The sequence below is a fragment of the Argopecten irradians genome, chromosome 13, assembly GCF_041381155.1.
Source record: "Argopecten irradians isolate NY chromosome 13, Ai_NY, whole genome shotgun sequence".
In the NCBI taxonomy this organism is placed as follows: domain Eukaryota; kingdom Metazoa; phylum Mollusca; class Bivalvia; order Pectinida; family Pectinidae; genus Argopecten; species Argopecten irradians.
In genome coordinates this window covers 17,866,513-17,893,629 of record NC_091146.1, presented here as the reverse complement: position 1 = coordinate 17,893,629, position 27,117 = coordinate 17,866,513, and the positions used below count along the sequence as shown (strand labels likewise).

Genomic DNA, 27,117 nt, shown 5'->3' with positions numbered 1-27,117 from the left:
GATATAGCAGCGATGATATATACTGATAAGATAGATAGATATAGCAGCGATGATATATACTTAGATAGATAGATAAGATAGATAGTAGATAGATAGATAGAAGCGATGATATATAGTTAGATAGATAGATATAGCAGCGTTGATATATACTGTAGATAGATAGAATGTATAGCAGCGTTGATATATACTGTAGATAGATAGATATAGCAGCGATGATATATACTGTTAGATAGATAGATATAGCAGCGATGATATATACTGTAAGATAGATAGATATAGCAGCGTTGATATATACTGTTAGATAGATAGATATAGCAGCGTTGATATATACTGTATTAGATAGATAGATATAGCAGCGTTGATATATACTGTTAGATAGATAGATATAGCAGCGTTGATATATACTGTTAGATAGATAGATATAGCAGCGTTGATATATACTGTTAGATAGATAGATATAGCAGCGTGATATATACTGTTAGATAGATAGATATAGCAGCGTTGATATATACTGTAAGATAGATAGATATAGCAGCGTGATATATACTGTAAGATAGATAGATATAGCAGCGTTGATATATACTGTAAGATAGATAGATATAGCAGCGTGATATATACTGTAAGAGAAGATAGATATAGCAGCGTTGATATATACTGTAAGATAGATAGATATAGCAGCGTTGATATATACTGTAAGATAGATAGATATAGCAGCGTTGATATATACTGTAAGAGAAATAGATATAACAACAATGACATATACTGTGAACGTGGTTATTTTCGCAAGTGCTTAATTATGCAATTTCAGTAAAGAATGGAAATGGGCACACTCATTGAAAGTTATGGAATTATCTTCATTAACACTTTACACTACATTTGTATTCCATTGGAACATCTCCAAATAGAAGTGTATGTATATTAGTTTAATTAACATGACACTGTTCATTTCAAGAAAGTAACAGAATTATAGAGATGTAAGACGAAACCAGTTCGGACACTCCATATAGAACCGATAGTGACTGAGGTAGGATGTAAAAACACTAGCAAACAAGCACACACGAAAGAGAGAAAGAAAGCAAGAAATAAAAGTGAACAAATAAAATAATGTTCACTTGAAGAGTTTAACGGGAATATTGTCTGGTGCTCCTCTACTCTCAAGTCTCTTATGCATTGAACCAAGTAAGAAATAAGGACATTATCGGACATTGTACGATCCATTCATTCGTCTTTCCTGTCGGCATATTATTTATACCTTGCGTGAAAGGATGTCAAAGGCAGTTTGCTTTGTAAAATCGACATAATCATCTCCCTTGTGATGTATCTCCCGATATGATTGATAGGACATCACATAACTCTCTGTAGTACATGCTAATAGATCTAAAGCGCTTCATCCTTGCAAGCTCGAGGAAGCAGACGACAGCGCCCTCTGATGGCAAAGTAATTGCAATAGCACGGGTAATTACATGGCTCTTGTAGTGTTATCATGAAGTTAATTACGGAAGCGAAAATGAAGAAGAGAATGTTTCATCGGGCATATTATGTACTTAAAATCACGTGCATTCACAAAATTGAATTCACAGTTTTACACAAGACTTCCGGTACGAAACTCACAACTGACTATATGCTACGAGTTTTTCCGGAAAGGATTATGTTGTGTTTAATAAAATATGCCCAAAATAACACAAGAGTAGTCGGAAGTACTTAGAACTAAATTTTGGGGTTAAATTCTTTGATAGACATAAGCATAAATACCATTAGCACACTTCAAATTAATAAGAAATAGGTTTATTTATTACCACGAGCATAACAAAGCATCGATTATCTTCCACATGCGACGTGAATATCATACCGAGAATTCTGATCATAATTATTTTTTTTTATCACATAATCCGCCTGATATTCGGTGATTTTGCCCGTGTAATATTTTTGCATATGTCACTAGTGTAATATGACCTGGAGCGATTTTCATTGGCTGGAAATTCATTGTGACGTCAGACTGAAACATTAAAATGACGTCAGGAAAAATGACGTGAGATCAGGATTTCGGAATACATTTTGACGTGTAGGTATTTGGAGTTATGTGATAAAAAGTATCTTAAATTTGTGTTCATTTCATATGAAATGTTATGAAACTCATCTCGAAGTTTTAATTTTTGCACGCAAAAATAAAAACTTCTTAGACTCGTTTAATAAAATCTCATATGAAATGAACACTCATGTAAGATCCTAAGTATATTAGGTCTCCAAATGCTAGTGTGGTTTCAAAACGAATTTGTAAGCGATATAGCGTAAATTTGTAATAAAATTATCTTTTATGCGATTTTCACTTCCCTGCAGAAAGTACGACATGATTGAGACAAAACGATCATTACAACTTTTGGTTCATTTGATTTCATCGTGCTTGAAATAGATTTACTATTAATGGAACAAATATTTAGCTTGTAAAATGTTATGTCAACTCTTGATACCATATGAAACTCCAGCTATCATATAAATAATAAGCATACTTATACGTTTACAGATAAGTCATGAGAGTAATTACCTTAGCGCTATAAAAAGATGGTAAAAACCGAGACCGATAAAATGGGGCATTGAAAGCTTAATACATATATATCTCAATCACGTCATCGGGATATACAGATATCAAATACCACATGCCTCGCGCCTCGCCTGCAAAGGTGAGAAAAAGAAATTGCATTTCTGGATCATTAACAAAATTAGCCACACGCTTAGTTAATGAGCAGTGAGCTCTGTTTTATATTAAAACCTTGAAAGTCTCGGGGTAAGAACATACCATGAACATTATCACGCAGAGATAAAGAAGAAAGCTAGTTAAAATCGATTAAGTCTAGCGAGACTTGAAAATAGCCTGCAAAAGAACATCTTGATACATACCGGCAATTCTGAGCAGTCGGTCATAATTTGATGCATCATGTAAATTCAACTGACGCGTGGCAAGCACGTGCGCCTAGAGATATAAACGGACTCCCTTCACATATGCGTATTATAAATATAATTGAGGAGGTAGGCCTCTGGTCCTAATGTAATAAACAGACTTCTGAAGCTCTCGCTGATCAGTCCCTTTCCGCACTGAAGAATTAACACGGTACTTCCTTAGACTACCCAGGAAACCATGGCTCCAAATGTTCTTGACCTTCACCTGACGACACGAGGAATGGTTTTTGAGGTGAGAGGGATGAAGGGTTTGTTTATTGTATGAAGACAACTGGTTCCTGACGAAGCCCGTACTTTCTCACTGTCCTAGTTTCTGTACTCTTCTCATTATCAGACTAAGATTCCGTCATGTACTTGGCAACTCCACAAATTGATACTAGCCCGAATTTATCATATAATGAAATGATTTTGCTGTAGACAGATGTCTATCTGCAATAATATTTAAATGACTAACAAAAGACATTTCTCTGGCATAATTTTATGAGATAAAAATAATAATGAAAGAAAAGCCGAGAAAATTGACAAGATTAAAAAAAAAAAGCTAAATATGTTAGCAGATTTTTAAAGTGTTCCATACGGCCGAACCGTTCCAGTTTTCTGTTTGGTCAAATCAAATCGTCATACTGTCATTTGATTTACGTTATAAGCCCTTAATAGACACTCACTACTTGTGTGTGTAATGAGAAATGTCCCAACTTGTTAGGAATCTAATATCATCAGACTTCTTTACAACGTTTGTCCCTGACTTGGCAAGCGTGTATTATTAGAGACAACATTCCTCATTACGTTAACTAGGGAAGTATTGGCACATATGTTTATTTAAGCTTTGGTAACTGTCAAGATTGGACAGACAGAACACCTCAGCTAAGCTTCGAGATTTGAAGTCTTACGATATTTTGGTCTTCAAGCCGTACACCAGGTGGACGGAATACCATGTAAATGCATAGAAAAACTAGAGACGCATTACAGCTTGGACTTATGGTGGAGAAATTTAGACGAACCCTCATGTAGTCAAGGAGGTCAACACAAAGGTTATTCTTATGTTTAATGAAGACTACAAACACAACACTAGGAAATTTCGTGAAACAACTGTCGTTGTCTTTTTGCTGCCGCGGAATTCACATTTTATAACAAACCTGACGTCAATTTCCATCCGCTGGTATCAGCCGATGTTTCGGACGTTCTTCGTTCGCTGACATAAAACATCTGTGATTTACGATTTCTGTTGTAAAAAAGTTGCCATGGAGTATCAAGAAATAATAATCGTCAGTTATAAAATTTATGGAATATATTTAGAATACATGGTCACTCCTAACCTGGCGTTTATATGATAAAATATGTATTAAGATAATATAGTGATTATGAAGATGATGAAGATGATATAATGAAGATGATGAAGATGATAATGAAGATGATGAAGATGATATAATGAAGATGATGAAGATGATATAATGAAGATGATGAAATGATGTTAAGATGATGAATGATTTAATGATGATGATAATGATAATGATATGTTGAGATTATGTGAAGAAAGATTGCTGCAATTCTGTTTCATTTTTACATCCAGAAAATGCTTTAAAAATAAACAATCACCCGCGTTATAAACCAGTTACAAGGAATCAATGTTTTTGATGATGCGTTCAACGTTTGTATAATAAGATAGTTTACCAAACATTAGTTGCAGTAGAAAAAATAATAAATTATACAGTATATTTGTATTGCTTAACGCAAAAATACATCGAATAATTTGGAATGAATGGGGGAGTGTTTCGATGCCAATATTTAATCACTGTATTCAGCTTATTCATTCGGAATTTTAAGTCACTAATATATATAAAAGAAAATGTACATTGTAAAAATCAGTGAAAAAAATTGACAAAAAAGTGTAAATCACAAAATGAATGGAATAGGTTGATAACTATTGATGAACAATTCCTTTGTAGTGCGTGTATAGACTTTCATATTTAATCAGGAAGTATCGGGGAAATTCCTGCCTTAAAACTCTGACCAAAGTGAGCAAGCACTGCATAACGTTACGCTTAACAGAATACAGTACATGGAGTTTGCTCACATCTGTATCTTTTAATCTTGACCGCCATTTGCCCTTCGAGAACAATTATAAACACACGTGCGTGCGTACGGGGCGTTTCTAAACTACTGCTTTGTTTAAATATACCGAAAGTCTATTGTCTCATGTTCCTGCACGTGAATATCCGCGCGAGATTAGCGTAATGAGCATCTAACGAATAGCGTAGCCTAGGCCACGTGACCGGATTATATACAATGTTATTAGAAGGATACGGCGTATAATTCGTTATAATTGTCGCGAATTTACTTCCGTTTCCACGACAACACGACTAATTAATTGACACACAACACAATTTAAACCCCTCGTTAGTGATTGCAGATGGTATAGCCATGATTAGACAGAGGTAGAAATACACCTGTAATATGTTGACAGGAAATGTTGAGGCTTGGCATGAGTTAAATGAAGATAAACGACACCGATTTTTCTGTTAATTAAGGAGGTAAAGAATAAAGCATAATTAGTCATGACAAACTATAGATGTACTCTTTTCTTCTTTAAAATGAAATGTCTCTTACTGTCATAATGATACTCGATATAGTATCCTGATAAAATGTTCCATTATATGATATCATATTACAATGAAACATTTATTGATTTCAAAACTAATACATGTATATATAGATAATATGGCTAGACAAGCAGAAAGAAATCAATGACCTGATATACATTGTATCCATTTCGTCATCTCGTGCTATCGAAATGATTTACCTTTCAGTGACAAATGAAATCTTCAAAATGGCAACGAGACATATAAACAGTAAATGTAAAGCATGCATGGCCATATCTGACCTTGTCTGTTAACAGTATTGGTCTTAGCATTAGCTAGCGAGACTTTGACACGATTTCGCTTGATCTGTCAAAGACAATGCCATCACTACATGGCAAATTGCTATTTTCTAAGCAGAACCATTCCACTAGGTGAGCAAGATCCGGGCAACTGTCTTCCGTCCCGTGATTTTCTATTCCATTTGTTTGCTTCACGAGATTCCGTTGATAAATAGACCCGATCATGATAACAACTTGATGAATGATAGAGTCAAGTTTGATGTCCTGTATAATTGTCCCCGGAGAGAAAACGTAAGCTCCATCGAACACGTGATCGTGAGAACTGATTTGATTGGGTTGTTTTTGGTAGTCTCGTGAGAATCCATCGGTTACACGTGAGTGTGTTCTATATGGTGAAAAACGATTTGATATTTAACCCATTTGTTGAAACAAATCATACCCAGTCTATTAAGTGTGTACGGCAGTGTTTCATTGCCATGTACTTAAAACTGTATTGTTATCATGTTTATAGAACAGGTCCATATAGTTGCTTCCCTTGGTAAACCTGAGAGAAAGCGAATGTTTTGTTTCAACATTAACACCCATTCATTTAATGTAGTTGGTTAAGTTAATGAACTGAATAAATCGTACTCTCAGTTTTATGAGCCCATAGACAAATGCAAGTTAAATATAATTTTATCTCCCTAAAGATATTTATGACTTTGGCATAATTGTTATTATTTTGGCGATCATTATTTGATTTACTGTTTATTCTGTAACATAACGTTGACCCATACATAATGGACAGTCTTTAATATATTAGTTCTAGAAATTGCTAGGTGCAGTACCATGAATATGCCACAGTATTCTATAACAGATAAAGACTAATTGAGTATTCAAACATTAAAATTATACTATGCCATGATTTCCAAAGGGACAAATCAAGAAGAGCTTTTCACATGTTATTCACCACCAAAGGTTAGTAACATTTTGTGCATTTAAATACTTACAATGCATATACAAGGTCAATCGATTCACATATGAGGTCAAGAAGCCTTCTTAATGTGCTCACCGTTTCAATTCTCGCTCACTGTGTAACTTTTCTGTGAAGGTCAAGGTTATATAAAGCCTTTTAGGTAAGCTTCCATATTACCGATATACGTTCAGAGGCAAGAGCTTGTTTGAAAATTTATCAATTAGAATGCTCAAGATTTTTCAAATATCTGCTTAAAACCTTGTCCAAATAAGCCCACACATAGCAGACACATGATACCGTCGTAAGCACGCGATGTGCACTTGCCAAACAAGCAATTTAATTCAAAGAACCTGGTTTGTCAAGAACAAAACACAACTACAGCGAGCCATACAGAAATTCTTATGGGTAACGGCATTTAAAGAATTTTGCAGATAATTGAAGACCCACACGTGCTTGTGAATGGGTATAAATATTTGTCAATTAAAATGATCCATTTTCTGCACTTCCAGTACTTCCTGTGCGTGGTTTTCCCGTGAGGGGATACATCAGGACACGGCAGCACCACAGAACACTACAGGCCTGTTGGAAGTTACAGAAGCCAGACAGGTTTATGGCTTGTTAAAACTCTCCCGTTGCTTTATGGACGATGAGAATACTCATTGTTTTCCAGGCGTTAAAAACTTTCATCATTCGGTCTAAAAAGATGAGCTCAATAACTATTATTCTGATTTGTTATTCCACAGAAGTAACGACCTTTCTTTCTACCCCCAATGACTTTGTTATATACCTCACATCAATTATTTAATATTATTTTCATAAAATAAATGTATTTTTCAAAAAGTATAGATGTCACAGGAAATATTAGAATGGCAAGAAAAGGGACATTTATACTGTTTGAAGTTTATACATTTATACTCCCTCTGGAGGCCTATTATTTGGAAGTAAAAACATTTTGACATACATTTCATCTAGATAGTAATTAAATTTATAAACAAAACAGTCTACATGTATATATAACAATCATCTGTGTTCAATCATCGTATTGGATGCTGCATACAACTGTATATAACGTACACATTTTAGAGAAATTCTATATTAACACTTCTCGTGTAAATACTACAATATTTTTTTTTGAATTGTTGATATGACTATTATGGTGATTGGACGAATTAGTATTGCGCCTACGTGTTGAAAATCGCTTTTAGGGCTGAAATATAATTGCGCAAAATAAGTGCCTTTTCAGTAATATATTTAGCTTGCTGCTTACACTATCAGATTAATACTTAATCAATCATAGAAAATTAGTATCGATTAGTTATCATTAGTATAAGATATGTTTGATAATACCCAATTTTCATTTTATATCATATCATTTATTTCATTTACACCACCATAATAGTGATACTGCTGGTCGGTTAATTTCGCGGGGGTCAAACTTTTTGCAATCTCTAATTCAATCTATGGAATTTGAGGGATAGTGCAATCACTTTTTTCGCGCGAAATGGTGCACTCATGTCATACACTCGAAAAAAACATTAAAACCGCTGATCAATTTTCATTTTTACTTGAAATGGGAAAAATCTTGACGAAATACCCGGCTATACGGTATAATAGTTCGTATTCATTATGCATAATGAGAAGATATTCAGTTCAATTTCCAGTCAGAATAGGACCAAAATACGGTTCACAAATTCACTCAGCTTTTTTGTTTTAAAATGATAATTTACTGAAAAAAGACAATGTGTTATATAGTAGTAATCTAGTTATCGGATGATTCAATGTATCATTTACATTTCACTTTCACTTCAGATGTTGTCTGTAGAATTGCATTGAGCTTTCAGATTTATAAACAGATGGAGAACAGGAGAAAATAATGTTATTTACATAAGCATACCAGTGTTAAGCATTTACATTCCTATAAAGTTTCTTTTTTGAATAAGATTTAAATAAAACTAGTAAATTAGTCATGCTTCTCTCTTTTTACCAAAACTTCAATTCGTACTTTGTATTCGATGTATTTTTCTATGTGAGGATTGCAGTCAATAAATATATTTCTCTCATACCAACAAATGTAATACTGACTGGTCCAGGGCAATACACTCATGTCGCCTGAGGCTGTGTTGCATGGCTCCCCATTCAATAAAAATTGCAATAAATCGACACATCGATATTCTACCCTCGGGATTACAAAATGTTGTAAAACCCTCGGCAAGCCTTGGGTTTCATAACATTTTGTGACCCTCGGGTAAAATGTCCGTATCCTTCATATATACATATGAAAGAGTCGTATAATATATATCATGTATATACTGACAGATTCACTTTGTCTCTAGAAACAGTAAAACCCTTGGCAAGAATCCTATTCTATACCATACTTTAAAATATAATTGAATGGAAATGGAAGGTAACGTTAAGGTTGGGTATTATTTGATGTTACAAACTGATAATTTGTCTGCAATTATGTTATAGTGTTACTTGGTTTTGTTCTATTTCAAATTTCCAAAAATAGTTTAACCATCTGCCAAAACTAGCATTAGTAGTTCACTCTTTGGAAATATCACTAACGTAAATAGCCGATAAAAATGCATTATTCAGATTGGAGTGTGGCCTTGCTACCATTATTGTTAAAGAACAAAGTTTTGCAACTTGAGACTCAATCTTAAAATAAACAGCGTACATGATACATAAAGTCTTGTTTTCAATACAAGTGCTTCACACATTCTTTAAAGCTTAAGAAACTAAAGAGCATTCCAAATCGGCATAGCTCCCACTCTCCTGTGATAGATACCACGACTACGAAATCTAATGAAGATTAATATACCTCTGATATTAGTTTCGACATCTGCTAATTAAAGTTGCGCCTGAGGCTAATTCCATACACAAAATGGCGATGTCATTGGAATGTACTCTTAAGTAAGATTGTTAACCTATTTCATTGCACTGTGTTTATGTATTGTAAAAGTACGAAGCATCGATATATATCATATCTATTGTCATAAACTGTATGTAATTGTTTTTATTTGCGGGAAATGATTTCGCTATATTCCCATTGAATTTAGTTTCCACGCAATTATATACCCTCGAACTGTTTAGTTGTTAAATTTCGCGGGTGTAACATGGCGTGATTTTCTGTTTTGAACCTATTCGCGGGGGTTATTTTGAAAATTATCTTTCAAGACATTAAAAGCCTCATTCTTACGACAGGCGCTAATACGCGAAACCATGATTTTGATAAATTTCGCGAGGTATTACATTTTGCAATTTTGGATGAATCCGCGAATTCAGCGAGATTGAAACCTCCGCGAATATTAGCAATTAGTATATAAAGAAATATTGGCGAGAACGATATCTGTATATCGTATTACTATCCATATAAACTTACGATGCGCAAAAAACAACAAAATATATCTGCACATAATTATGAACATTTCTACAAACATACCTTATCTATGTTGTTTATATACTTTAGTTTGTTTATGTTGAACATAATCAAATTCATGTACACAGTATGAATATGAATTTTGTTGAAACATCACCGTATACGTATCACTAATTATAGAAGAAAAAACATCTGGAAAGTTAATTCATAATAAATTACATAAACTGTATACGTGTGTAATATCATATGGGCATTAAATAGGTAAAGCAACAAAAGGACCATTACCTGGCATGGATATATCTGTATAAACCTTAGAAACGCTACAATGTTGAGTGATAAAGTATGAACCAATGGCCTCTGACCTTAAAATATAACTATGTATTACTGTGTCAGAGCCAGCGCATGCTTCTATAAATATCCACTACTGGTTTAGCATGTATCTGTTCGGAATTCACTTTTCTTCATTAACTGAGCAGTTCCATATGTTGGGAACAGATGTATAAATAATATAGAGCCCAAGAGCCGTAAGGAATGCCTAAATCTCCCGATATATATATTAAGCTAGAATGAACCGATGGATTATATCCGCATTTAAAACGTATTGTTTCATAATGTCATATTTTTGACACTTTTGCACCAAAGCTGCTTTACTTAAAAACTGTATAACATATTACCGAATAATTATTAATTTCTGCTTGATGGATACTATCAAACATGAGAGCACAGAACGCTTATAGATCTAACAAGGCTTTAGCGACAGATACATTTTTTTCTGAAAGCAAAATGCGGAAGAGGATATTGAAGAAAATATGTGGGTAGTATAGCCCAACATTGTTACCTTAACTGAAGCTGAACTCAAATGACGAAATGAACATAAAACCTTCTTTTTAAAGCATTCGCACTATGTTATATCTTCTTTTTTGTATTGTGTGCTTTACTCCTCATCAATCATACGTATGGCGTAGATAACAATAGTAACAATTCCCAACAGTTTTTGAAAGCTAACCATGCTTGCTGCTCAATGTTTCACACAGTTGCATCATCCAATAACGAGATGTAAGCTAGGTAATTATCATTTCCGCATAGATATAAACTGTATTAGCTAGATTGTTTCCTTTATCTACCTATCGATAAAACAGTCCGGTATTCAAAGGATAAACAGCTCAGATATCATCATTTTAGCGATATTATTTTGGTAATTATATTTAACATTGACATTTAAGAAATTTCAATCGTTTATATATGCATTCCATTTTCACTAGGATTTAATCGTGATATATCAAATTACGACATTAGCTGTTTTTTAATTAATAGCTAGAACTTCCTCAAAAATATTGTCCAATTTGAATTACATTTTTTGTTGTATCCTTATATTATTGTGCCAATGTCCATTTTTCATTATAAATCCTGGTATTTATCTTTTATCATGGTAAAATTCCAAGAATCGGTAGTATATCATACAGAGCACATTTCCTCAGATTTGTTACACATTTCGAATTTTTAAAGTTTATATACAGCTTCACTGTATCATTAATGAATAACAGAAATTATGAAAACAGCAAAAAAAAAAAAAAAAAAACACCCGAGAATGATAATTACGATGACGGCTACAAAGACAACACCGCATACCATCATCAGCGGAATTTGATCAACAGACGAAAAAAAAGTAAAAAAAAAAACATCAGTGGCGTCTAAAATTTCATGAGAAAACACAGCATTCCAACTTTTGTGAAGACAAATATTCGGTGTGTGAAGCAATTGTACGGTTAATGTTGTGACAGATAACAGCTGTCGGGTCTAACACACTACCAGAATATGTTATAGGGCGGGTACACTACAGGTCTAATATTCACCTGCTGTCTTGTCATTCAGATTTATCATTTCGCTTGCCGAGGGCTGGGAGTCTTCTTCTAATACATGGATTATACTTTAGAGCAATCGGTTATGTTATTTCTTTCTCCATATTATTCGTTTATTTCTAAATTTGAATTTATCATTTAGTTTGTTGAGAGCTGAGAGGCTCTCCTTACACACGTATTCTTCTTTAGAGAAATTGTTTTAGTTATTTTTTTTCTTTAAATAATTGATATATTTCTAAAATTATTTTTTTTCTTTAAATAATTGATATATTTCTAAAATCAGATTCATCATTTAGCTTGACGAGAGCCGGGATTCTCCTCCTAATACATTTTTGGATTCTACTGTAGAGGAAACATCTTTGCTTTGTTTGCTATAAATTATTCATTTACTAATTTTATTGTTGATTCCACGGTTTCTTAGATATTAAATATTCTTACAATTTTAGATTACGAGTTGACATGTTTGGTATATCATCCTATTAACTGCCAAGGACCATTATAGGACATGAGAGGTTTAGCAGGTGTCATTAGGTCGTATTAACCCAGGGAAATTTACCGACCAGTACATACTGGTATAGGCTATCAATACGTATGCCTTTCATTATGTAATTAAATTTCAGACGCTCAGAAAATGTGTTTTTAAAACAAGCTTATTGAAATTTCATTGTTCAGTATATCTACACCATGGAATTGTTTTGGGGTATATTGGAGGTACATGTATGCTGTTAAAGAAAACACAACAGCAAAATTGATTGAATCACCTTTGATCATCGACGTACATAAATTGAAAAGAAATGTCATGAAATATATATTGCCAAGAAATATATCACGGTAAATAACTAGATCCAACTTTATTATTATTGACCATGTCGAAAACCGTTATATCAAGACCACCTCTTCACGTTGAAATACGCTTCACTGTTTTGGGCGACGTGTTAATACCTCCTCGTGCCTGCACGCGCGAAAAGATTGTTATCCTCACTAACTTGACAGATAGAAAACGCACGTGCTGAGTTAAGTATAAATATCGGTAATATGGAATAGATAACATAGGATATATCGTAAAAATATTTTGCTTATCTTGATAAAATAGGCAATTAAACGTGTTGTTCGAATAATGCAAAATATGCGTTGGAATAAATTGATGACTGAGGCACAGGTACATTCACCGCGTTTAACATACTACTGTTAAGCTTGTCTTCGCGTGCGATTACAGCAAATCGCAAAAATGAATTACCACAAAACGGATTTAAATACAAATACAGTGGAACCTATGAAGTGTATATAGCAAGATTAAACTTTCGCAAAGGCATGAAAACGCGGAAGTAAGTTGAATTACAGTTACGCTCTACGTGCCTGGTAACTATCCCATAGAGTTCGAAACACAGTAAGGCAGTGGTAAGGTACTGACCGTAGGTCGGTGTTTGTTTCTGCTGACATTTCGGCTGATACATTGTGTATCTTCCTGTCAATTAACCACTTCCTTAAATGACCCCAACTGTTAATGTGACTTACATACAAAAAAGAATCAGATACAGATACAGAACGACTCGGTATTAGAACAGGTTATGCCCCTTCAACTGAATTTAATTTCAATACTTCTGGTTAAAAATATAAAGATGAAAAAAGCTAAATTAAAATAAAATATCTTTCATGTCAATACTCAATATCACACGTTTAAGATAGTTTTATATTCCTAAACTGCATCCATACACTCGCATGTAAAAACCAATAAATATTAATTTAATGATATTAATCATTACGGAAACTGTTTGTGCATATATGCACTGACGCATCGAATAAACAAATGTTTATTAATTCTATCCCTTGGTGATTTCATATTCTACGTAATTTGCTTCGAGCAAATATAATAAATCTGTGATATTGTTAGAACCTATTTGATATTGACAATCATATATGCATCTCACGAATTTGCCCCTCAAATGAACCTTTGTATTCATAAAGTGTAATTTGCTGACGTGGCAGATTTGTATATATAGCTGGTGCATTAGCACAATGGCACTGATTAATAAATCTCAGACAGAATAAAATATAAATACCAATCACATCCTGTCTGGCCGTTTTATTGAAGCCTAGGCAAATGTTTGTACAGCGCTCTGATAGTGTCGACTGATAATTACGTCACTTCCGGTCGTGCGTGGAAAATCAATTTCGGCTGTGCACTGGTTTGCCTTGGTTCCCCAACAGGACCAAATGTTAACCTATCTATCGATCGAATGTCGTCCCGGTTAGACTTGTCATCCGAAATGGCTTAAAATATGACCACAATTGCCACAACGATTTATGATCATGCCATATGTTTTAAACTCACTCCTTAAAAAGGTGTTTTACTCAAAGTTTTACAAAATACACTGTTAATATTTACGTCGCCAATATTCACATTCCGATAGTGTTTTAAAACAATGAAGCCTAGCTAGTTGGAATTGATATACTTCAAAATGTTTCAGAGTAAAGGTATTAACCACAGTTCAAATACCAAGATGTGTGAAATATGAAGTCGGAGCAAAATCAGTAATAACGGAATCGAGAGATTAGCTTAATGAGATATTATAATTAGTATAATTTATATTGCTCGAATCTGTCTTGGACTTTTGTGATAACCATTGAAGGCATTATACCGTTATTAGAGAAATGTAACCTAAGGCAAATGTGTTCATCAGACTAAAGCATACGAATAGCATATTCAACTGACCAAGCTGCAGAGGGAAGTTGGCCTGAGCGGATAACAGATTGCTTAGCAGTACGGTTAAAGGGCAATAAACCATAGAGGTGCATTGTTTATGGAAACGAATACTGTAATCCAACTTTCTTTAGCGTGCGATTATTTTCGCAAATTCTGAAATCAAGGTCATTCGCGAAAGTTTATCTCCGCGAATTAACGTATTCCACAACTTTTTTGAAGGTATGTCTCTACAATTTCGAATCTGTGACAAATTTCTTTGAAATGGAAATCGAGTAATATAGTAGCCATGGAAGAAAATTGTCTTACAGTACTGTCAACAAACATATATTGTTAGCTTTAAACGTATTTCGGTGCGTGCGATTTTAATTTTCTTAATATCATTTATATAGTTATTAACCTGTTCAAAATCGTTTTTTGTGATAAAATTCGATTGTCCAAAAAAATTCCAATATACATTTTCTGTTATTCGAGTCTTAGAAAAAGAGAGCAAGGAATACAAAATACGGCAAGATCATAACCAAATAGTTAATTTGTAAACAGTAATAGATTGGTATTATGTAATGTGAACATTATAACACAAGCGTTGATATACTTTCTTGGCACACTGTATATTTCTTTTTATTTTACTTTGATAAAATGCATTTTTCTAGAAACACATTTGAAAAAGGTGACCGGTTATGGTTTTGTTACTCTTTATACTTTTGCCTTTGGCTCTCAAAGATATTTATATATATATTCCTTTTTTTTCGTTTTACCTTTGATATAAACGTATTCCGTATCGACTCTATCGCACTTCCTTAGATTCCCTGTCTTTTTATTTGTGTATTTTCATGGTGTAATGTTACTGTAACCAACTGTTTTTTTCTTCTTTTCCTTAATTGAGTTTTTTTTTTCATGCAAGTATGCATCTAATTCTTCTTCTTTATTTACTCTATTTAATGTATTATATTTCTAATATCTATTTAGTTATCTATTCTATCTTATCTGTTTATCAATGCATTCGGTTTATCTATCAATTGAAGTATTCTTTTTTATTTATATATTAACGTATTTTTTACATTGTTACTTCTCCCTCATGTTGAGCCCCTCCGTGTTCCTGTGAAGCGTCAACTCGTGTCAAATGGCAGACTCCACAATCGATCTACCAATCGAGTCCGACTGTAAATACATCTAACAAGAGTTAGGCAGATAAAATTGATTTTCAAGAGGAACAACTCGAACAGATTCATCAAAATATCTCAATAGTAAAATGATGTAAAAGGACAGAAAACCACGCGTTGGTTGTGAGGGGCTTTACCAGGGAGACACATACTTCCTTTAGTTTGATTTGTTTAACGTCTTATTAACAGTCAGGGTCATTTAACGGCCTGTCAGGTTTAGATTATGGCTGACAACAGAGTACCAGGAGTAAAACACCGACCAACGGTCCTTAAAGGGAACTGGCCACATGGGAATTGAACTGGCGACCTGGAAGTTGGGGGCTTATGGTAAACTATCCCCGTACTCATTTAGATATACCTTAAACGAAATAATGCATTTCTAGTATTAGGCTGAATTTGGTATACATTATTGCACCAGAGAAACGATTTGAAGCCGGCGTTATATTACATATCTGCTTCTGAGGATCGGAGGAAAACTAGTCGATTTGATGTTTTCTAGTGCTTTTATTTTATATTATTTTTTGCATTTATTTGATTTTTTTTTTATTTTGTGGGTTTTATTTTTATTTGACCTAGATGATACCTGTATTCGACCAAGATTTGACCTAGATTTGACATAGAATGATCTATTTTGGCCTGAACCTGGCCTGAATTTATCTATTTTATTCACAGATTTGTTTAAAATCACAATATTCACTTACTGCAGACATTCTATTTTTATACACAGATGAGCATGACAAAAATATAAAAAAATGATGTAATTGTTGTCTTTGTCACATTTAAATGGTTATACTGATTACGAGTATAGCCTCTGTATAACACTGGACACACAACGACACCCGTTACAGAAACATCCCTTCTCTTTGGCTAAACCAGTACCCTCTGGTACATGTCTCATTAAAATGGATCAGACATGTCTGACCTGTATCCAGAGAATAATGACATTCTGTTTCAATGCATAAAATATCTATCATACGCTATATTAGGAGACGCGTGGGAGATTTGAATACTCGAGCGGCTTTGTCAAATGTTTGATACCGGAACAGAATCAATCGTGTTGGTCTGGGTAAATATTTAAATAACGATTTTATTGATTGGATAATCAACATCCTTTGTTTTGTTACATGGACATTGTTTAGTTGAAGGATGCTCAAAATGATTGCCCAGTTGGTATTTTTGCCATGATATTACAATATTAGATTTCCAAAAAAAAAATAAAAAAATGCTATGTAGTTTTGAATAATGATTTGGTCGGAACGTCGTAATGAATTGTTACAATCGAAACTCAGTACTTTGTCTTATCCGTCCTTGTACGTTTTTGTTATTTTTATCAATGCATCTTCATCAAACAATATTTTGGTATGTTACCAACGCACGCTCAAGGTAGATGTAATTATATGTTGTGAAAAGTATACCATTTACCTCCCGCAGTGTGGCTCGTCCTTGATTATTTTATAGCATGGCATCGCTCTGAGAATTCAAAGAACTTAATTGGCATGTGATACAGCAAGAAAACATACATTTAAAAATCATTTTTCTTTCCTTTTTTGTTTTGTTATTTGTCAATATACAATTCTGTGAATGTGTAAATAATTGGGCTATTAATTGTATATATTAGTTGAAAATCCGTTTTCTACATCATTATGAATTCCTCTTTAAACATGTATGTATATTAATTATCTATTATGAGTAGATACTTTTGTATGAAACGTTTTGGTCATATTAAACAAAAGCGATGAAAGATGATCGTAGGGAATAGTTTTAGACTAAACTTTTTGAGGTGAGACTTTAAAGGAAGATCTATGGTCTTTATCGTGGTTTTGCAAAATAAAAAAAACTTCATTCATTCATTTGCTTCACACTGGGTCAGAGCTTGATATGACACAACAGTCGCTACCTAGATCTTATACGAGATTGTGACATAACCTATATTGGGCCTGGATTTATTTGGCGGTTTCCATGAATGGAACAGAAAATTCATCATGGATATTTTGTTCTATTTCCACGATACTTTGTTTCATGAGTAAAGTATATACTCCGCTGGTGTTCGCCACATATTTGGTAACATTTTATGATAAGATTGTTAGTTTTGTTAACATTTCTTTTGTTTATATTGTTTGCATCATGATATTGGTCACCATCATATTTGTAAATGTTGGCATCACGCGAAGCAGTGAATAATAAAACAAGAAAATTTAAAAAAACAAAGAACAGAAAGAAACAGAAGGAAAGCTCTCTAAAAACACCATATAAAGTAATAAAATCACGTGACTTGGACAATTTGACTAGAGTAGTCGATACGAAAAGAGTAATATCCGGTTGCCGTGTATCCTATTACGAAGTCTTATCTAACCAATAAAAGTAGATTTAGACATCAATTTCCTGTTTTTGACATTCGGAGATATTGGTAAATGTTGTCGCAATTGTTGCGATATTTTGAAGAAAAACAAATATATTGGGTCAAGATGGACGTATGGGTTCAAGGACAAAGATGTTTCAAAGAATTAATTTGGTGTTCAATGTGAAAATACGAAAACAAAACAATGTACGGTTTGCCACTATCGAGTATTTCGTGCGTCGAAGGCTTCCACAACGGTGTAAAGTTTATTAAAAGGTTTAACTCTGTATCCAAAATAGCCCAGATTTAGAGGACACATGATGACTTCCAACATCACGAAAAAATCTAAAACATTTTCTTTTTGAATGGTTGTATGTACAATCGAAAGAATATGTTACAGTAATCTGTTAATACTTACAGGAATAAAAAAAAAATAAAAAAAACATAGAATCATATTGAAAATAACTTTCAAATTAAAAATTCTTAACACCATAATAAGTAAATGTATGTAAAATGATTTATGATTTTTTTTTCAAATCGAAATATAATGTTTATAATTATGATTTACAAATTAATTATGATCTCATTATCAAAGTCCAGATAGAGACAACGAAAACATCACCTGCGTGAATATTATTGACAAAACGATATTCCTTGATATCCAAAGGAAGATATGTCCCTTTAAATTATCTGAACATAATCATTAAATAAAAAACTGTCTGGTGACGTCAGGCTTAAAATCGTTGTTTCAACTACGGATCAATTGGTGACGTCAATAATGCGTTTCCATGGTAACTGGCACCGATTCGGAAGTTAATTAGACTATTTTAATTTGTTGATTTCGTGTGTTTTGTTCTGATATTGAATTTAATCTGATGCGTTCTATATATACAACCACAAGGGGTTTAGTAGGATCAAAGGGTTTAAAACACTTATTAAGATTAAACTTCGGGAAAGTATGGATTAAATCTACTGCTATGCATGTAAACACTGTGGAACAGGTAATTTCCGAATGGTCACAAGGATGTTATTTTACTCTGTCTCTTTCTCTCCGTCACTCGGTCGATGGGGCTGAATGAATCATGTGCAACTGTCTGACATTCTACCAATGGATCTCGACCTTTTCGATTTTCAATGTCCTGAAGCAATATTAGGAACACGACAAGAGCGATGCCTTTTCACCTAGAGCCGATATTTCCACATCCTTCACAATTTGAGTCTAAAAAATCCTTAAATGTACACTGTTATTTATTGCCATAGAAATAACCAAACTTAAGTTTATCAGGCTTATGACATTGTGATGGTACATTTTGCTAGATATTTCCTTTTACTCAATTTATCGTCGAACGACGTCATGTCGTGTCGGAATTGATGACATAATCTGTAGTACATGTAGTTTAACGAAAATCGAAATGGAATTCTCAAATGGTGGCAAGAAAAATAGGAAGAGGATATATTTTGTGTATACGTGCATGATGTAAATACCATATTAAAGGTTACCCTTCAGGGATGTTTACTTGATTTAAATATATTACAAAACAATCACCGTGTAAGTTAAACAATCTGCAAACTGCTGTATCATAATCTCTTTAAAAGAGTTATCCTTTTCGTGAATTACGGAGCATCTTAATTATTCCCATGAAGTTTTGATGGATTTTATTTTTGATACGAAGTTGTTATGCTACATCGGGTGTGACGATAAAAACGGTGAGGTCATGTGGTGGTTGCAAATCGCAATGCTCGTTCCAAAAAAGATTTGATTTTCACTTTGGACAAGACAGTGGCTTATTCCCTGTCAAAACCGTTATAAAATATTCCGTAAACGTTAAAACCATAGTCATTCAATTTGTACAGCTTTCAATATTTGTCAGCAATATAAAAGAAATAAAGTTCATCATTGATTGTTGCTCCATGGCGTCCACTGAATTTAATCCATTGGCCCTTTGTCTGGTCTGACATGAACTGCTTTCTAATACGATTTGGTGAAAAAAGAAACCCCATCACATGGAATTCGATGATGATTACAAATGTAAAGTGAAGCATTGGGGAAATAAAAAATTTGACGAGTTTATAGTTATTTTAATGTTTAACGGTATGCTAGCTGTAGGAACAGCTGAATCAAACTAAAAATATATTATTGGACATTCCCTTTTGGGCAGGAGATATCATAGAGAGGTGAATGTTTCGGAGCCTGCTGATTGGGTATTCAGGGTGCATAAGTTTTAAATAATTAATGTGTTGGTTGGGCAATGTATGTAGATGTAAAATGTGTATAGAAATTTGCAATTTTATTTAGTCTGTTTCTGACAGGGGAGAAATTCAAGATTGCATTTTTATGAAAAGTTTGGTCATTTTTTTAGTGCGGAATTCAACACAGGATGAAACCCCCACCAAAGATTTTTAATAACAATAACAATAATGTTTGTTCACAGTTGTGTGAGATGACCTTCAAAATTAATGATGAATGACCAGACTTGAAAACTGCATTTGACCTGGACATTGGAAAGCGTTAACATTGTCTTTTATGGACAATCACTTGATTCTGCGATCTCATTAGAATTAAAGACATCTTTACCACTGCGAGAGCGTAGCACCTTCCTATAACCTTATTTAGTAATGTATTTTGATGAAACACAAATAAGAATTTTGCGGAGAATAAGAAGTATACATTGTTTATAATTATATTTTGTTTGGCTGTCGATGTTGGTAGATTTTAGACCTAAAATACCGAATTGATTGTTTATGTAGTCCCTTTTTAATACACTGTTTGTCTCGATTTTACGATTTCCGGTTTTGATTTCAGACAGATATAACAAAAGTAATGTTAAGTGGAAACATATATTCTCTACGGTAAAGATTCTAATTATTTCCGATTTCAACTCACACGGCTTGAATTAGAATCTTGATTTGATTAATGCTATTTCCTAAAAGTATTATTTTCAGAGCGTTACTGCAATTTTGTAGACGGTTTAACCCGCAGTTGTAACTACACTAGCGTAAATGAGTTAATTGAAAGCAACGATTTTGAAGACAAGATTCCACATCCGTGGCGAGTGTTTTCTTGCAGTAAACAGGCTGGCAATGAGGCGCCACGAACAAGCCTTTTTTGTTAGGCAATTGAATCCATGTCGCTTTCCAAAATTAATGGGTATTCTTTATTTTAAAATGCATCCGCATCGCCTGGTTTACATTAAAGATTGCAAGTGTATTCTAAATTTAGAAGTTCTAACAAAATTGGGTTGCATTTCTGTGTAAAGCTCTTTGGCATTTCATGTCTTGTGGCTTTTAGAAAAAGCTTCAAATTTCAAACTTATTTTCCATCACTTGTTAAAGATTGAAGCTGTGGGCTTTCCATTATTTCCAAGTAAATTTAGGTTATATAAATGTGCTAAATATCGTTTTCAATCATCAGTTTATCTTAATTCATGAAAATTTTATTATTGAAATGATAAACAACATAAACATGTATATAGCAACACCGATTTATCTCGACATACATTTTTTTTGTAGTGCATGAAAAACCTCATCATCCTTTCATTTAAAAAAAATGAAGTGAGGTCTCTTAATCACATCTGTTTTAAAGAGTTTTCACAACCAAATGAGGCACGATATGAGAAGAGGAATTGGAACGGATTCTTGGTTCCGGAATTCATTAATAGCGCGGTTTCGGCAAATTCATTCTTCCTTTGCTATATACTTTAACAAAACACGTTAGGGCATTTCTGTTCACAATACGGATGGATCTTGCGGATATTCACTCAATAGAGACAGATAATTCCCGCTGTTACATTCCGGATCTTACTGTCCCAGTACGCCTCGGAAAATTTGAAAAAAAACAGAGGCTTGTCAACCGGAACAAAAGGCCCTAACTAGGCGGGTTGCACAGTGTCGCTTCCTCGTAAAGTTGTATTTTTTGTAAACGAAATAGCGCGAACACCTTTATCAGATCGAAGCTACAGGCTATTTGGCTGAGCTGAGATAAAACTGTTGTATCTGGCTATATATTTTAGATAAGAAAAGTGCTTATATTTGACTGTTACCGTTATATACATGGGTTAAGGTGATGCGGAATCCATTTAAACTTCATTCTGAAATATGTTTTATGACATACCGATACAAGGATCTCTCCCTGCGGACCGTTTTTTATACCAACCCATCTTCTCTGGTCTCATAAACATGTCTATAACTAATATCTCTTTATTGCCATAATTCGTTTTCAACGTAGACGTATAACATTCAGTTGAGCACATGATTTATCTGAAACGAAATCCATTATCTGACAGGACACTGTCTTTTGCACATGCGCGTTTCGATCTGTGTGTGATTTTAGATTCGTGATGCCTCCGCCATGAAAGTAGAGGCAAGAAGGCCGCTAGTGTTCCCCATGTCCATTCCGTTTTCTTTCATTCGAGGGCGGATATTTACATCTTATAGAAAATTCTACTATTTATTCTCGAAATCACGTTTTTTTCATCTAATGATACTGCATATTGATTTGATATACTTTTGTTGTAAGTGTAATACTTTTTATGTTAATTGGGCAGTTTGAAATGGGAAGGGAGTGGAATATTGTCTATTATGCAATTATAAGATTTTTTTTATATTTTTTATTGATTGGTTCGATTTGAAAATTGTGATACCGTAAATTGGCACATTTTGGCGTCGGGAAAATTTCGCATTTTTGTATCAAAATAGGATTATTAAATTTTGGTGTGTTGAAATTTTGCGTTTCCCTATTTCATGTATTTTTTTGGCGCATAGCTTGATTTGATTAAAAGAAGCTAAATCTAAAGGTTTACTTTGTCTATACACATAGATCCCGCAACAATGAAAATTGGACGTGATTAGTTCTGAAGCCTTATCGACATAAAGACAACCCTTGAAATATTGGTCTTCAATAAAACGATTAATAGTGACATCAAATCATATTTGCACAAAAAACTCGCACAGATAACTTTTTTTCCGGTTGATAGCAAATATCTTAAATGTATGTTTATGTAGCGTAATCAAATAACTTACCTGATAGTAGTTGTTCACTTTACTATTAAATGACATGTTGATCAATCGAAAGCTATATATAAAAATATAAATACAAAGCCAAATTTTGGTATGTTAAATTTTAGACGCTTACATGTCAAGCGCCAAGTAAGCCAAAATATGACCAAATCAAAAATATCCCAATTTACGGTAAACGCTCTTCATAATACATGCTTTTCGAAAACAGCTATCGCAATGGAACAACGTCTCACTCTACGCGTAAGTACAATTCGGACATTCTTGATTTTCTTCAATTTCAGCTTGTTTTTGTGCACTTCAGGCATTAATATTCAACAGTTGACGTTTCTAAGTGATATACCGTGTGCTTATCTTAGATTGCAAATGCCGATAACATAAAAAACAAGAAAATGTTTTGCTTCTCAAATTAAACACAAACGCTGTAACAAAAATAAGATTGCACATGCTCATTTCATTTCAAGTTTAGGACGGTATTCCGGATAAAAAGATTTTATCAGAATATGTAATGCAGCAACGCAAACGATATCGTTTAATATTACTTCCATTATCTATCGAAAATATTAAATGATGTATAAAGTGAATGTTTAGTACGTTTTCATTTGATGTAAAATTTCATTATGTCTAACTGATGTATATTCAAATATGATTAATTCACGTTTTTAGTAATTTGAGAGAAAAATAAAGGTTGAATTATCATTTTACACAGGTTATATACACACACAACTTCGTAACATTTTCAGTTGATATGTACGTACATTTGCCGGGCGCATTGCTCTTCGCCTAGCGGATTGTGGTACATTTATGTACTATCGCTTAGAGCACTATCGCACTGTTACACGGCGCACTGTCGCATTGTCGCACTGTGGCATGGTGGGGTCGCCGAGCGCGGCATGGCCGAAATCAGCCACCATACCTTTTATATTGTTTTTTTTATCAAATAGTTTGGGTTGGTCAATGGTTATTACAAAAATGAATCAGGATATAATTTTACACAAAATATTGATAAGGTGAATATACTCAAGTTATTGTATCCAAGTACAAGACATCTTTCTACGATATCAATTTACATGCTTTCTTAGAAAGAAAATGTAATCTAACGAAAGGAATCAACGGAAAGCAGCACATTTTATCAAAACAACACAGTGTATAGATTTTATATCTAATAAGATTTTCGTAATCATTGATAGTTTTCGTATTTCTGTGATATGCAAAATGTACAATCTCAAAATCCTTTACTAATTATCGACATTCAAAAGAAGAAAATTATTTTGAAAGAAATATTGATAATTATTGATAGTTTTGATAGAAGTTTGCTAACACGTCTACATACCGGTTTTTCCTGGTGCTATACCTAAAACTATATTAAGACATTTCTTTATGATCATTTGCACATGCGTGAAATAGCTGTATACACAATTTAAAACAGATCATTACTTCAAAGCCTTCGCCAGACCCGGAATCTGGTCACGTGGCTTTAATTGAAACAGAGGCATGGGCACGTGCATGTGATTAAACCAACACAAGATGTACATTAAGGGGGCTAAAAGGCAAAAGATGAAAATTCTTCAATTTAAAAACACCCATGATTTCGACTCTGTTCGCAGCTTGTTCGTGTGACGAGTGCTACGTGTTGAAACGAGCATCTGGCGAAAACAAGCTTCTTGTTGAAACATCCAACGAACTCAGCTTATTTACATTAAGAGGAAGTTTTATAGTTCATGGGGACGCAGAACCTATTTCCACACACAGACTATATACAACTTCTGTATTCGCTCTCGGCATCGACAAAATATGTACACCAGTATACAAAAGTCATTCCAAGAAGGTTAATTCTAATTTTTCCTTTTGTTAATTTTTTAATTTTTATTCTTATTTATGTCTAGCATGAAACGAAAATTTGCTTTATGTATTTGTATGTGTATAGTGGACGGTATTTCCTGAAATGAATTTATGCACGTGTCGCAAGATACTGGTGATACTTCGCGTAATCCGTACTTCGCGGTTTAGGATTGACGGTCCTACATTAAATCATGCTTTAGATTTAAAATTATGTACCAATCGAACCGGTAGGATTCCCAAATTTTAAATATATGACCATCATTTTATATTCTATTTTTATTCTTTACTTCATTTATCGGTTTCTTTCCTAATAATTTCATGAATAAAGCTGTTTCGATTTAATTCAGATTCACATGTCTTTGCATAATGTATATTAGATGAAAACGATCGGCTCATATGGTCATTTCCCTACCAGTAAGTAAAAGGGAAGCAACTCTGACAGGTTGAAGTATTCCTTTTATAGAGGTTACACAAAGAGTGGTTATTGGATATGGAATTTATTACACACGAGTGAGTTATTTTTAGAAAGTTGCGAAAGATACGAGTTTTAGTGAGTGTCTTTTGTAACTATTGAAAAATAACTTACGAGTGTGTAATAAATTCCATATCAACTAAAGTCGAGTTGTGGGACGAGTTTCTACCACAATTAAATCATCCACAAGAAGGCCAAAACAATATAACGTTGTGGAATAGTGGAATCGCATTGGAATATCAATATATTTATCCAATACACAATGCCTTTATACCATGGCCTGAGAGTTGAATCACATAACGTATTGTGGTAGAAAATTACGTATTTCATACCATTTGATTATCACAACACGTGAATAATGACTGGTTCACTCACTCTTTAAACACATTTTGTATAACATCTGCTTTTTATTGTTTTCAAGGTAAGAGGTAAAACTAGTTACACCCACCAATAAAAACAGTCTCCTTTTTCTTGTCCATTTGTTTGTACATAACATATCCACGGAGTTAAATAAGCATGATTTGAACATTTGTGAGACAGTAAAAAAATGTTATATTGAGCCAATGACATTGGGTTTTACAACGCCTAACTTTTAAATTGCGTGATCTTAGACAAATCTTATCCATCGTATTCATGAATGAAATATAGCATATCAAATTGGAAATGAATTTAGAGTGACGTGTGACACAATCTTGTTTTATCGCAATCTTTGGAAAATGTGTGCCCTTAGCGGTCGACACAAATCACTATGTTGAAAGTACGTGTATGAATGACAATGATTTCATTGACAAAACGCCTCAGTGACCTCGCACGCACACTCATACCTTTTAACATAGGAGCAAATATTGATTTTTGTCACATTACGAGACACGCCTGGCGAAAACAGCCGTATTGCATGAATAAGAGATGAAAATCTATTAGAGACAATGGCAATTATCCCAAATTATATCGCTATTCATTGGGACCACCCCCGATATGGAGTTAGTTCCCTTTATTATGATTAGTATGCACGGGTTACCTCCCTTCCAATAAGTAATCAGAAAGAATTGATAGGCCATAAATGTTTTAAGTGTCATAAACATTATTAGCATCGCATCTTTACTTCATTTTAGAGAGAAAAATCGATACAGAGTCAAAGTGATGCATACATCTTTTATCACATATGTTAATTTGCAGATTACGTCATAGCTACACTACTATAAAATGCCTGGTTTTGGAATGCACATGCCATAATGTTTCTTTAGACACGGGTAGATAAATGCTAAATACAGAAATATTAAACCGGATACACAACGGATTCAATGGATCTCGATTGAATTTAATGGGAAAACACAGAAAACGCCCAGCACCCCACAAAAAAACGTATTACTTTGTATGTAAGAACTGTAGTACATAAATCACCATTACCAGTGGTATTTTAATCCTTATCCAGCATAAAATGATCCGTTGTCACCGCATACTTGAAGCAAAAAAAGTTGCATATTGTTTCATACCATTTTCTTTACGTTACGCTCACTGTTGTTATTAGACACCAGATTTAGCTCATGTGTGTTTACAAATAT

The 27,117-nt window shown here is 33.7% G+C and overlaps 1 protein-coding gene across 1 annotated transcript in view; it reads right to left on the bottom strand.

The window, feature by feature from the left end:
* The window catches only part of LOC138305656 (CUGBP Elav-like family member 4), a 103,004-nt gene that overhangs the window by 36,935 nt on the left and 38,952 nt on the right, over positions 1–27,117 (bottom strand). The gene's annotated exons all lie outside the window — the stretch shown is intronic.